Source organism: Delphinapterus leucas, chromosome 14, assembly GCF_059928025.1.
Source record: "Delphinapterus leucas isolate spDelLeu-1000000601 "Yukka" chromosome 14, BTC_Dleu_Yukka2, whole genome shotgun sequence".
In the NCBI taxonomy this organism is placed as follows: Eukaryota; Metazoa; Chordata; class Mammalia; order Artiodactyla; family Monodontidae; genus Delphinapterus; species Delphinapterus leucas.
In genome coordinates this window covers 7,345,989-7,359,288 of record NC_143142.1, presented here as the reverse complement: position 1 = coordinate 7,359,288, position 13,300 = coordinate 7,345,989, and the positions used below count along the sequence as shown (strand labels likewise).

The following is a 13,300-nucleotide window of genomic DNA, read 5'->3' as shown; positions in this document are numbered from 1 at the left end:
AGAACCTAAAAAAGGAACAACTTCACTAGAAAAAATTTTCTAAAATCTGAATCTGACTCTGATACTAGATTCTCAGTGTCACAACCCAAGCAAGCCACGTATGCCTTACAACAGAAATTAGCAATACTTTTTTCCAGTCACCCATGTGTGAAAGAAACTTAGTGATAAAAGTTTTCTTTCACTTAAGCTGTAAAAGAAAAAAAAAATTACCCTGCCTATAAAGTTTATTTTTCTATAGTGTGGAAAAGAGAAGTCTAAATAGGTTACTTCCTGCCTTACGATATTAGAAGGCAATGTCTCCAGTAAGAAATCATTCTATGGAGGAAACCAGATAAAGAGAGAAGGCAGGAGATAAAATGATTTGATTGAAAGATTTTTAGGGAAATTTCCCTAATATCTCTTATTTTTCCTGAGAAGACAGGGAAAAATTATGCCAAATATTTCAGCGCACTACTTGACCAGGGATCTGTAGAATCAGGAAAAAAAAATCTCATTAAAGTTGTCTTCCCTTTTACAACAAACACAAATTTTGGATGATTTGCACCTCCTGAACATCCGGATCTTCAGGCCTTTAACTTCAGAGAAGATACAGTAAATCAAGGACTCGGCAATTTTAAGAGTAAAAAATGGGCAGAGTTAAAACTGGGATCTAACCCAAGCTATACTTAGACATAAGTAAGCAAAGGAGAATACAAATATCAAACTACTTAATTTAAGTTAGAAGAATAATATATTAGACCTTATGCTCATATAAAACATTAGGGCAGCAAAATGTCTGTCTGTAGTCTCACTGGAATTCCTAAGAGGCAAATGAGAATACAACTCCCCAAGGAAAGAGATAGCAGAAAGGGTTCCCAACAGGGATTCTGTAATAGGAGTACTTCTTTTCTAAGATTTTGCAAAGAACACTTTTAAGATTTTGTTGCTGAACCACCATAAGACAGACAATTAAAAAACAGACTCACCCACTGAGTTAGTGCTAGTGGAATCTGTCCTTCTGGAAGTGCCAGATGGAGATTAAGAAAAAAAAAAGCTCTTTACTAATTGTAGCCAAGATTCCTTGGTACTTGGTGCCAGGGCCAGGATATTAACCCAGATGTCCTAGCCAAATTCAAGGTTGGTTAATTACAGTCTGCCAACCCACCCAAAAAAAAAAACACAACTCCTCTGTTCCCCTGATTTGAAATCTGAAGAAGTCACTCTTGAAATTCTTGTACAGCACCATCAATATGTTTTCCCTTAAAAGTGCATTGCAATTCAAATGCTGACTTAAAGCATATGGATTCCTTGAGTTCCATCTACATGGGAAACATATACTATGCATATTAAAAATATATAAGATGCTATATTAGTTTAAAGCCTGCCTAAACAGTTCTCTAAAAAATTCATATTCAGAGTAATACTGTCACTGCCTTCCAATTAAGATTGAAGAGACTTAAATAAAAGTTTATATTAAACACAGATTTTGAACCATGAAGCTTTTAAGACTAAAAAGGAAGGCTTTACTGCCAGGAGCACAATTCCAGGAAAAAGCTATATTTGCAAATGTCAGTTACAAGGCCTCCCAGGGTTGAGCAAAAATCCTGCATACAAACAGGAAAGTATACACTTAACAGCAAGTCTGAACATCAAGTACCTGTCTGGCCTTTCTGCCAGCCACTTACTCAAGGTTCCACTGCCAACATATTCTGTGCATTGCTTAAAATAATATAAGTTCAATTTCTAGCTCTGTATTCACTGGCTGTGCGGCCTTTTAGGGAAGTTAGTGAAATTCTTTAAGCCTTACTTCCCCCATCTTTAACTTTTTCTTCATCAAAATCACTAATAACATGGCACAAAATTCTATATCTTTCACTATTTTAAAATACTTTAATACATATTTTAAGGGCTACAACCTGCATGGCCTTAAATTATCTGTCTCCTCCCAAGCTCCCACCTCAGGACCCTTGTCCTTGCTGTTACCCCTTCTTAGCATGCTCTTCCCTCTGGGATCTACATTCCCTCACTTATTCTAGATCTTTATTTAAAAGTCATTTTCTCAGCTAGGTCTCTTCTTATCACCCTATCTAAAATTTCCATTACCCTAACTCTTGTCCCCCAAACTTCATATTCCCCCTTTCCTGATTTATTTTTCCTTACCATGTACCACTCTCCAACATTTTTAATATGGTTATTGTCTGCCTCCCCTACTTGAAGAGGAGTTTCAAGAGAGCAGGGATTTCTGTCTGTTTTATTTACTGTTGTATCACCAGCACCCGGCACACAGTAGGTACTCAATAAATATTTGTTGAGTGAATACCAAATGAGACCTAAGTACTGCCCACATATAAGTACACCACAGCCCCACAAGCTCCCTTTGGGAAGACTCCCACAGATTTCAAAATTACTGAAAAGGAGAACTACTGGCTTGCAATGATTAATAAACAACAGTGTCCATTCTTTATATCAGAGAAAAACACTCAACCTCTCACCTCATTTGTACAAGGAAGAGAGGGAAAGAAGCTGATAATTCAGATAAAGTGGCAAACTATATGAGGTGAAAAGTCTCACTTTAGTTAACACTGCACAAAGTTTTCTTTTAATGTTAAAAAATATTAAGCCATCTTCCTGTGACTTTACTACACTACTTTCAGTTTTTTTCTTTAGCTTTAACTTCTATAAAGCCAGTCCTGAAACTTATGGACCTCATATTTTCAATTAACTAAATAATAAATATTTACTGAGCACATGGGACTCTGCAGAATTCTGTAGAGGGTGCTATAAAGTGAAATACAAGGTCCTTGATAGATAGATAGATAGATATACACACACACATATCATTAATACACACACACACACACATTGGGAAGAACAGAAAATACATCTGTAAAAAACAATGAAGAACATCTGGCAGCCAATATGTGACAAATTCAAACGTGCCTACCTTTGTATGGAGTATAAGAGGCCCAAGTCATCTCTTACACACCATGAGCTGCGTTTGGAATCCCAAAAGAGACAGCACGTAAAAGCAAGAGTCAAACATGACTGACTTAATGAGTCACATAGCACGCGACAGACTCAATGTTAGACACTAGGCTAAAAAAAAAAATTTAAAGTAAGTAAGAGAAGCACCAAATTCTAAACTCCTAAAGAACAGAAACCAGATCTGCCTATGTCATACTGAAGCACAATTAGGAGCTTAAGCAATTGCTGAAAAAAAGAGGGAAGGGCCGATCTTTATCTTTAGACAAAATACCTTCGCAAGGTCCACCCAGTTCGTTTTTTTACCCTTTTGAACAATGCCTAGTGGGAAGCCTAAGCTGTACTTTACCACTTTCTCTGAACCTCAAAAACCTAGGATAAGCTCTTGGCCAAGCAATCACCCACTTTCTTTGCTTTAAAAAGGGCCAGCCACAGGCTTCCCTGGTGGCGTAGTGGTTGAGAGTCCGCCTGCCGATGCAGGGGACACGGGTTCGTGCCCTGGTCCGGGAAGATCCCACATGCCGAGGAGCAGCTGGGCCCGTGAGCCATGGCCGCTGAGCCTGTGCATCCGGAGCCCGTGCTCCGCAACGGGAGAGGCCACAGCAGTGAGAGGCCCGCGTACCGCAAAAAAGTAAATAAATAAATAAAAATAAAAAGGGCCAGCCTTGGGCTTCCCTGGTGGCGCAGTGGTTAAGAATCCCCCTGCCAACACAGGAGACACGGGTTCGAGCCCTGGTCCGGGAAGATCCCACATGCCGCGGAGCAACTAAGCCTGTGTGCCACAACTACTGAGCCCGCATGCCACAACTAGAAGCCACCGCAGTGAGAAGCCCGCACACCGCGCAGCAACGAAGACCCAAGGCAACCAAAAATATGTAAGTTTTTTTTAAAAAGACCCTATAAAAAGGGCCAGCCTTGCTCCTTGCCAGAGAGGCACTATACTAATTTAATTACTCAGCACCTGGAGTCAGAATACCTGAGCTCAAATCCTGACACCACCACTTATCAGCTGTGTGACCCTGAGCAAGGTTCCTGACCTTTCTATGCCTCCTCTGTAAAATGGGGATAATAACAGCACCATCATTGGGTTAGGTTAATTAATGAGATAAAACATATAAGAGACTTGCCCGGGGCATGAGCACAGGAAGCCCTCAATAAATGTTAATATTTCCAGAGAAAAATGCCCCAAAGCTGAGGAGCCACATACCTGAGGATTCTTGCAAAAGATTATCATTAAACCCAAAATTCTAACACATTTGGTCTCCGGACTTGTGCATACTATAGGTAAGAGCAGTAATTAAATAAATAAAATAAAATTAAAACCAGTAACACCCACCAGAACCAGAACCATAAGAGCAGCAGCAGTAACACTAATGCTGAGCTCTTACTGGCCAGGCACTGTCCTAACCTGAAACAGGAAGAAGGCAAGGCCGCTGAATCCAACAAAAATAACAACAAAAAGCCGCATTTTCTCCACCCTCCTTCTTAAAAACGGTAATTGGCGCCCAGGTTTTGCTAAAAGCAGGTAACTGAAGATTACAGACTTAACGTGCAATTTCTTCACATCAAAGAGGTGGGGCTGGGAAGGGAGGAGGGAGGGAGTGGTGCTCGGCTCCTGCCAGATGGAAAAGCCACATGAAGTGGAGAAACAGCCGAGTTCAAGGTTTCTCCCCAGATCAAAATCAGATTTCTGAAGCACAGGACCTCCAAAGGAGGGGAATCAGAAGGCTCTGCTTTTAAAATAACCTCTGAACAAGTGTCATCTGTCTTCCGAGCCAATGCCCCGCCGAGGCAGAAGGTTCGGGTTACGGGGCAGCGGTGTTATTTCAGAAATCCCTGTCACCTCTTGTCATCCACCTTCTCCAAGAATCACAGTCCCACTCGGAGGGGGTGGGGTGGGGCTGGGGGACAAAAGCCACGGCCGCCCAGGCCCCAGGCCAGCAAGGCCAGCCCGCCGGCCGGCGCCCGCCACGGAGGCCACGGCCAGGTTGCCCTCCATTCCGGCTCGCGGGCACCGCGGCCAAGGGCCCGGGGCACACTCAGGTGCCCGCCGGGGCAACAGGTCCTGCCGGGCCTCGGCCCCCTGGGCGTCCGCCCCCCACAACCCCCCTCCGGGGCCAAGGAGAACGGAGAAGGGTGCCGGGGAGGGAGCGGCGCCTGGGGCGGCGCAGGGGCAAGGAGTCCAAGCTCCATCTTGAGGCGGGCGGAGGAAGGGAAGGCCGGGCTCGGCGCTGACAGGGCCGGCCACTTTTCCGGCTCCGGGCGGAGCACCCCAGGGACCGCCGGCCTCCACGGCCATCGCCCTGGGGCTCCCTGCGGCCCCTCGAGGTCGCCCCGGCGTGCGGGACTCGGTCCCCCTCTCGGACGCCGGGCCTGGCCCCCGGCCCCGAGCCGGGCGGGCAGGAGCTGGCCGGGCGGAGCGGGAGGGGAAAGGTGAGGAGGGGACGAGGAAGGGGAGAGGGCCCGCGCCGCGCCCCGCTCACCGCTCGCCGCCGCCGCCTCGGTCGCCGCCAGTCACCGCCACCTGCCCCACTGCAGCAGCAGCAGCAGCAGTAGCAGTAACAGCGGCCGCGCGGCCACCGCCTCCCGCCTCCCGGCTCGTCGGCTCCGGGCGGGGGAGAGCGTGACGCGCCGCCGCGGGGCCAGGCGGGCACGCGCCGCCTGGAGAAGACGCCGCGGCGGCTCCTCCCCGCGCGCTCGGCCGCCGCGCCCAACCCGGTCGGCCCCGCGCCCCGAACCTCGCGGCCCGCACCCCACGGCCGGCGTCGGGCCTGAGCCCCCCACCGCCGCCTCTTTGTCTGCACCCGCCGCGGCTCGGGGGAGGCGAAACCCAGACCGCCGGCACGCCCGCCGTCCGGCCCTCAGACCCTAACGAGGACCGGGATGGGGAGGAAGGTGCTAGGGAAACCCGAGAGGCCTGGACTAAGGGGCTTCTCATCATCACGGTTAGTTCCCCATTTTCTGAAAGTGTTCCCCAAATTTGCAAGTCACACCCGATAGCTCCATTCAGTCTTGACCACACAGCCTGTTAGTTTGGAGCCGATTCCCCCCCCACCCCAAATCCCGTGGATGAGAAACCCTTTGAAACAAGCTAGGAGGAGCTGCTCACAGCTGGTTAAGTTTAGGGAGCATCCTCTGCCCTCCTCGCCCTCCAGAGTGAGGACTCCCTGGGGGAAACGCTGAAAGGCGCTGCCTACAGCAAGTGAAGCTTGGGAAGAACCATCTCTGCTCTCCCTTTCCCACCAGGGAAAGAACGAGGGTTAAAAATCCCGTGAAACAAGCCCAGCACTTGCACCGTTAGTTTGAGAAAAGCCTCTTTTATTCGCCCCAACCGCTTGGACGGAAGCCCTGGTTGATGTCCCGTCCTCCCACCTCCCCCCAGGGATCTCCTTTAAAAGCTTTTGAAAGGGACTGAAGGGAAGGCAGCAACAGCCTGCTCCGGGCTGGTGCAGCGAGGGCGGCCAGCATTTCACTCCCATGGACCATGGCAACCCCCTAGAAGCTTGGCAGCTCCTGGGAGGAATTTGCAGCTGTCAGGGATGCCCAGGATTTTGCAGCGACTCAGGGGTGGATAAGGGGCCCGGGGCTTCCTCCTCCTCTCCGGTAGAAGGGAATAATCAGGAGGGTGACCCCTTTGCTGACCTTTATTCAAAGCACCGTGCTGCCTGGACCAACAGGCGTGCACAGAGTAGGGGGAGCAAACGACATTGAAAATGCATGGAATTCTGAACAAATAAGTAACTTTATCTGCTGGCCCCTCCCCTCGATTCACCTTTTAAGTCACAAAAATTCTGTTTCCTAATTCAACATCGCTTTAGCTTGCAAGTTGCGAGGTCAAAGTGTGGTGGTACCCGGATATCCAGTATCGATATTCCTAATCTGAAAGGCACACCTCACCCTGTCACCTGAAACACTTTTCAGCTCTCGTACACAACCTGTGTAATCACAGATGCTGTAGAAAGAGGCAATGACCACTGTTAAACGTGGGGTGCAAATATAAACACTTCCGATTTTCTCTTTTCTACTGATTCTGCCGAGCCTGTCTTTATTTCTAAATTATATTTTGTTCCTTATGGACTTTTTTGCATTATTTTTGATTTTTAGAATATTATATTAAAATAGTATTCTTCTTGACTACTGAGTTTTTAGTGCCCACTTAAATTTTGTGACCAAGGCCTGGTCCCTGTCCTACAACCAGGGCATTGACTGTGTTCAGTCCCACGGTGTGGCTGGTGTTAGGACTAAAGAAGTTGCTCAGTCCTATTTCAAAATAAACATTCACATTCCGTTTTTAGAGCTGAGCCACTGAGCTTTTTTAAATGTATATCTGCTGTAAGAGTATTGGAACAGCTCAATGGAGAAAACTTTGGAAGACGGAGAGAAGTGGCAGAAGTTGAAAGCCAGTAGAGGTACCAAATCTTCATTGTACAAAGTGGGGAAGTCATTAAGTACTTTTTTTCTTTTTTTGCTAGAAAAAAAAGGTTTACTGGGGCTTCCCCGGTGGCCCAGCTGTTGAGAGTCCGCCTGGCGTTGCAGGGTACACGGGTTTGTGCCCTGGGCCGGGAAGATCCCGCATGCCGCGGAGCAGCTGGGCCCATGAGCCATGGCCGCTGAGGCTGCGCGTCTGGAGCCTGTGCTCCGCAACGGGAGCGGCCACAACAGTGAGAGGCCCGCGTACCGCAAAAAAAAAAAAAAAAAAAAAAAAATAATTGAATCATGTTTCACACTTGAAACCAATATAATGTTATATGTCAATTATACCTCAGTAAAAATGTTTAATGTAACTCCTAAGAGATAGTCCATAATTAAAATAATCTTTATAAAGAAGACATAGGAATTCATTTTCACTATGCTATTTTTTAAGTTACGTCTACTTTTATTAGCATTGTTTCAGAAACTAGAGTCAAATTAATTTCATTCACTCATCCATCAAATATTTACTGGCCCCCTGCTGTGTCCCAGGCACTGTTCCAGGTATTGGGAGAGCACGCAGTGGAGATCAAATACTTATCCTCCAACCTTGACTTTTACTGCTATGTGCTTTACTAAATCAAGGTGGGATAATCACTGTTTCGTGAATTCCACTGGTTTTATGCCCACGGTGGTGGATATAATGCACCAGACCATACTCCTTGTCAATTTCATTCAACTCTGCTAAAAATTGAGAGAGAAATTTATAAAGTCAGACACAAGAAAAATGTTTTAAGTTAACTCTGGTGTTTAAGGAGATACTAACATTTCCTTGCAAAGGTAAGGAGCTAGTGCTGGTTCATTTAATCAACAAGTGACTAATCCAGAGCAAGACAGTGTCTTAAAATGCAAAGAAAGGAAACCAAAAAATAAATCCCACAACACAGCATGAAGCATTCAGACTATTTTGGACCCAAAATTAATTTTATCACTGAAACCAATTAAGACTGTCTGCCATATCTACTTTATAAAAACAATGCTGACGGTGGTGGTTTTGTGGAATCTTTCAAGAAGCAAAACAATGAAAGAATGACAAGCTACTAAATTTAAATGCATAGATCACTTCTCAAGGAGAACCATCTTATGACAACAAAAGCCGTATTGTACACATTCAGTTAACAAAGAACAATATCGGTAGGGCACCACACATCATGATGTAAACTGTATTTAAGGACTTCTAAATACACTACTGCTTTGAGCGCGTGTACTTTCATGATGAGGGGGTTGAACAAGATGACTTATGAAGTTCCTACCACAAACATTTTTAAGATTCTGTGACTTTTATCCGGTGAAGCAAAACATTTGTGAAATCAGTGGTTGTTGCAGCAGTTTTAATCTAATGCAACAAATATTTGTTGAGTGCATGAAAAGTTGATTCTACCTTCAGCAAAAAATCAAGCAGACTCAAACAAATACACGTATATACATGTTCACAGCAGCACTATTCACAGCCAAAAGGTGGAAGCAAGCCAAATGCCCAAGAATAGATGAATGGATAAACAAATAATGGTATATACGTACAATGCAATATTACTCAGTCAAAAAAAAAAAAAATGAAGTACTGATACCTGCTACAACCTGGATGAACATCGAAAACGTTACGCTGAGGGAAAGAAGCCAGACACAAAAGGTCATGTATTGTCTGTCCACTTATACGAAATATCCAGAAAGGATATTTATATGAGATAGCCAGAAATATCTAAAGCCATAGCAACAGAACACAGATAGTGGTTGCCAGTGACGCGGGGGAGAGGGAAGTTGGAATCAACAGTTTAATGAGAGGGAAGTTGGAATCAACAGGTCTCCTTTTGGGGTGAAAAAATGTTTGGAACTGGGGCTTCCCTGGTGGCGCAGTGGTTGAGAGTCCGCCTGCCGTTGCAGGGGACACGGGTTCGTGCCCCAGTCCGGGAAGATCCCACATGCCGCGGAGCAGCTGGGCCCGTGAGCCATGGCCGCTGAGCCTGCGTGTCCGTAGCCTGTGCTCCGCAACGGGAGAGGCCACAACAGTGAGAGGCCCACGTACCGCAAAAAAAAAAAAAAAAAAAAAAAGTTTGGAACTAGATAGAGGCAGTTGTGGCATACTAAATGCTACTGAATTGTGTACTTTAAAATGATTAATTTTATATTATGTGAATATTATCTCAATAAAAATAAATACATAAATAAATGAAAGTAATAAACACTCAAAAAAAAAAAAAGGCAAGTAGAGAATGGATGATAACCAGGTAGGTGGGAGATTTTGGAAAAGAGATTTTTTAATTGGGAGGCTGTTTGGACTAAAGTCCTTCCCAACTCTAAGAGTCTATTATTTCACAGACTGAGCTCTTCCTTAGTGTTTAATCACAACCATATTAGCTCTAAAAAGTCTAACTGTACAAAAGAGATAAAAATTAAATTTGAACTATAAATTAAGGAAATGTGTACAGGGAATTGTCAGCTTCTGCCAGGGCTTGTATTCAAATAAAATGACTACATCTCATTTAGACACCTTCTAGAAGGAAAGGCTCAAACTAAATAGGCAGATTTAATACTATCCTCAATCTTACATCATGGAAATAATAAATAGTTTTTAATTGATTTCAAATAAAAAATTAAGGGACTTCCCTTGTGGCGCAGTGGTGAAGAATCCGCCTGCCAATGAAGGGGACACGGATTCGAGCCCTGGTCCCTCTCATGCTGCGGAGCAACTAAGCCCGTGCACCACAACTACTGAGCCCACGTGCCACAACTACTGAAGCCCGTGCGCCTAGACCCCGTGCCCCGCAACAAGAGAAGCCACCGCAACGAGAAGCCTGCGCACCGCAATGAAGAGTAGCCCCCGCTCGCTGCAACTAGAGAAGCAGCAATGAAGACCCAGCGCAGCCAAAAATAAACTAATTAATTTTTAAAAAACAAATAAAAAATTAATACTAGATTAACTAGTTTAACTCATTAGTACTAAATTAACTTAATTGATTTCATGCCTCACAGTCTGTGTGGGTATGTGTGTATGTCTTTCTGAGTATACAATTATTACATGTGAAGAGGTCGATAGGATACACTTGGGTTTAATGGTTGTCAATGAGACTCAGGATTTCCTGTGGAAAATATATTAATATTAATATAAATTAATATTTTATCATTATAAAAAAAGGAAGGTACAAAACAGTGTGCATAATATGCTATGTTTTTTCCTTAAATAAGCAAGGGAGAGATACATACATACTTGTTTAATAGAAGTTGTCTTTTTTTTTTTTTTGGCCGCGCTGGCATGCGGGATCTTAGTTCCCCGACCAGGGATCCAACCCACGCCCCCTGCATTGGAAGTGCAGAGTCTCAACCACTGGCCCACCAGAGAAGTCTCTGGAAATATTCATTTTAAATAAAATATTAATGCACATTTCTTGTCATGTTCCTCATACCTGACCTTGACCCTAAACAGCGCAAGGCATCCATTTGCCATGACTGGGAGGCGGGAGAGAAAGTGAGGTTGGGTTGTTGCCCAAGAAGAGAAAAGGAAAAGAAGTTTATATGCAGGTTTTTTTGTTTTGTTTTGTTTTGTTTTTTTTGCGGTACGCGGGCCTCTCACTGTTGTGGCCTCTCCCGTTGCAGAGCACAGGCTCCGGACGTGTAGGCTCAGCAGCCATAGCTCACGGGCCCAGCCGCTCCGCGGCATGTGGGATCTTCCCGGACCGGGGCACGAACCCGTGTTCCCTGCATTGGCAGGCGGACTCTCAACCACTGCGCCACCAGGGAAGCCCTATATGCAGGTTTTGACATTCAAAATAGGATCTTTGCTCACGTGCCACAACTAAGACCCGATGCAACCAAATAAATAAATATATAAATAAATATTTTTTAAAAAATAAGATCTTTGTAATAGCTTTGTTGAGATGTCTTGAAAATTCACATACTCATTAAAGTGTACAAATCAGTGGTGTTTGGTATGTTACATGACTAACGTTTTAAAATTGTAGTAAAAAATATATAACAAAATTTGCCACTCTAACCATTTTTAAGTGTACAATTCAGTGGCATTAGTTGCATTCACAATGTCATGCAACCTAAAATAGAATTTTGTAGAGAAAAAAAAAATGGCTTGGTATTCCAGCATTGTCAAGCAAGAAAGGATTATTAAAAATTTGTTTAGCTCCCATTTGTCGGACCAAGGGCCTGGAAGACCAGAGTTTCTGCTATGAGGTACAGAAGAAACTCCTGTCCAACATTAAGACTTAGGAGGCTGGACATGGGAAGAAAGAATATGGCATCAAAGAAATAAGAGAAAATGCTGTACTTCCAGGCCTGGGAGTTGATGGAGGGAAAAGATCAAGAGAGCAGGTAAGTGGTGCTTCCCCAGTGGCGCAGTGGCTGAGAGTCCGCCTGCCGATGCAGGGGACACGGGTTCGTGCCCCAGTCAGGGAAGATCCCACATGCCGTGGAGCGGCTGGGCCCGTGAGCCATGGCCGCTGAGCCTGCGTGTCCGGAGCCTGTGCTCCGCAACGGGAGCGGCCACAACAGTAAGAGGCCCGCGTACCGCAAAAAAAAAAAAAAAAAAAAAGAGCAGATAAGGAAGGCAGATCTACAGGTTGAGATCTGGGGCAGGGAAGGGGGGTGGCCCCCAGAACTAGACTCTTTGTCCCTACTCCACATTTGAGAGTCTGGAAGAAAACCCTTAGCCAGGGTGGTAGTTCTATGCCAACGTTGTTAGGAAGATGAGTGGCAAGGTCAGGCGTAGGTAAGATCTAGTTTGCACTTCTGAGCCTCCCTTAGACATGAACGGCTGGTTGAGAGTTTTGTGCACCTGCTCTGGGACCCACTGTGGCAGCATCATGGCAGAGACTCAGAGGTGCCAGCTGTGCCAGAAAGAGGAGGGAAGGCTGAGTCAGCAGGAGGAGGCTCTGAGCCAAGAAAGAGCATATGTTAGGAACAGACTCCAAACAAACACTGAGACACAAAATCAGGACGGCTGCCCTCAAAGAACTCAGCTGTGTCTGACATTGCTGATTACCACCCTGAGATCCGCTCCCTTCCTTTGACTTAACAAACCCCAGTTATACTTTACATGACAATGTGCCCAACAATTTATGCTCACTTACTCAGGCTTTTCCTAGGAAATTCGGCTAGAGGTGGTTCTGGGAAAGCTTTTGCTTCTCTGATAAATGGAGACAGACACAGATGTACTGTCTGGAGCCGAAGCAGCTATGTTGTCATGCTGAGGTAGTGAACATGGAGACAAAAACCAACAGGCCAAGGTGACAGAGAAGAAAGACTGAAAGAACAGAATTCCTCTCCTAGAAAAAGAACTGTTTATCTGGGGCAAATATTTGATAAGGACAAAAATAGAGCTGCTTCGGGCTTCCCTGGTGGCGCAGTGGTTGAGAGTCCGCCTGCCGATGCAGGGGACACAGGTTAGTGCCCTGGTCTGGGAAGATCCCACATGCCACAGAGACTCTAGGCCTGTGAGCCTTGGCCACTGAGCCTGCGCGTCTGGAGCCTGTGCTCCACAAGGGGAGAGGCCACAACAGTGAGAGGCCTGCGTACCAAAAAAAAAAAAAAAAATAGAGCTGCTTAGAATGATAAAATAAATACTTGAGGGCTAACAGACTTGTTGAAAAGGAACTTTGTGAAGAAAACAGAAATGGCTACTGAGGATTTTTATTGTCTTACTATATGTTGTGTGTAGCTGTGTATTACTCCAATTTTTTAAGAAAATGTATGTCTCTATGAGTTTGAATTTGCTTTTAGGGGAAAGCCATGTAGTCCTGAGTCGTTCTCCAATGTAGACGTGGGTTCAGGGGAAACCAAAATTTACTTATAGGAGTTTTTCCTCAGTGAAGAGTCCTCAGATGACGCTTGCATGGTCTGTAATGTATATAATCCATATATGAAT

At 45.2% G+C, this 13,300-nt stretch overlaps 2 protein-coding genes across 3 annotated transcripts in view; both read right to left on the bottom strand.

Annotated features, from left to right (window-relative positions):
- CLIP1 (CAP-Gly domain containing linker protein 1) overlaps positions 1-5,628 on the bottom strand; it is a 122,474-nt gene extending 116,846 nt beyond the window's left edge. The window contains exon 1 of the mRNA XM_089894444.1: positions 5,445-5,628. The gene's annotated coding sequence lies outside the window, so the exon portion shown is untranslated. The remainder of the gene's footprint in view (positions 1-5,444) is intronic.
- A 1,056-nt stretch (positions 5,629-6,684) lies between these two features.
- Positions 6,685-13,300, bottom strand: part of ZCCHC8 (zinc finger CCHC-type containing 8) — a 48,972-nt gene continuing 42,356 nt past the window's right edge. For both annotated transcript variants that reach the window (XR_016387472.1, XR_016387470.1), the window contains one exon: positions 6,685-13,272. The gene's annotated coding sequence lies outside the window, so the exon portion shown is untranslated. The remainder of the gene's footprint in view (positions 13,273-13,300) is intronic.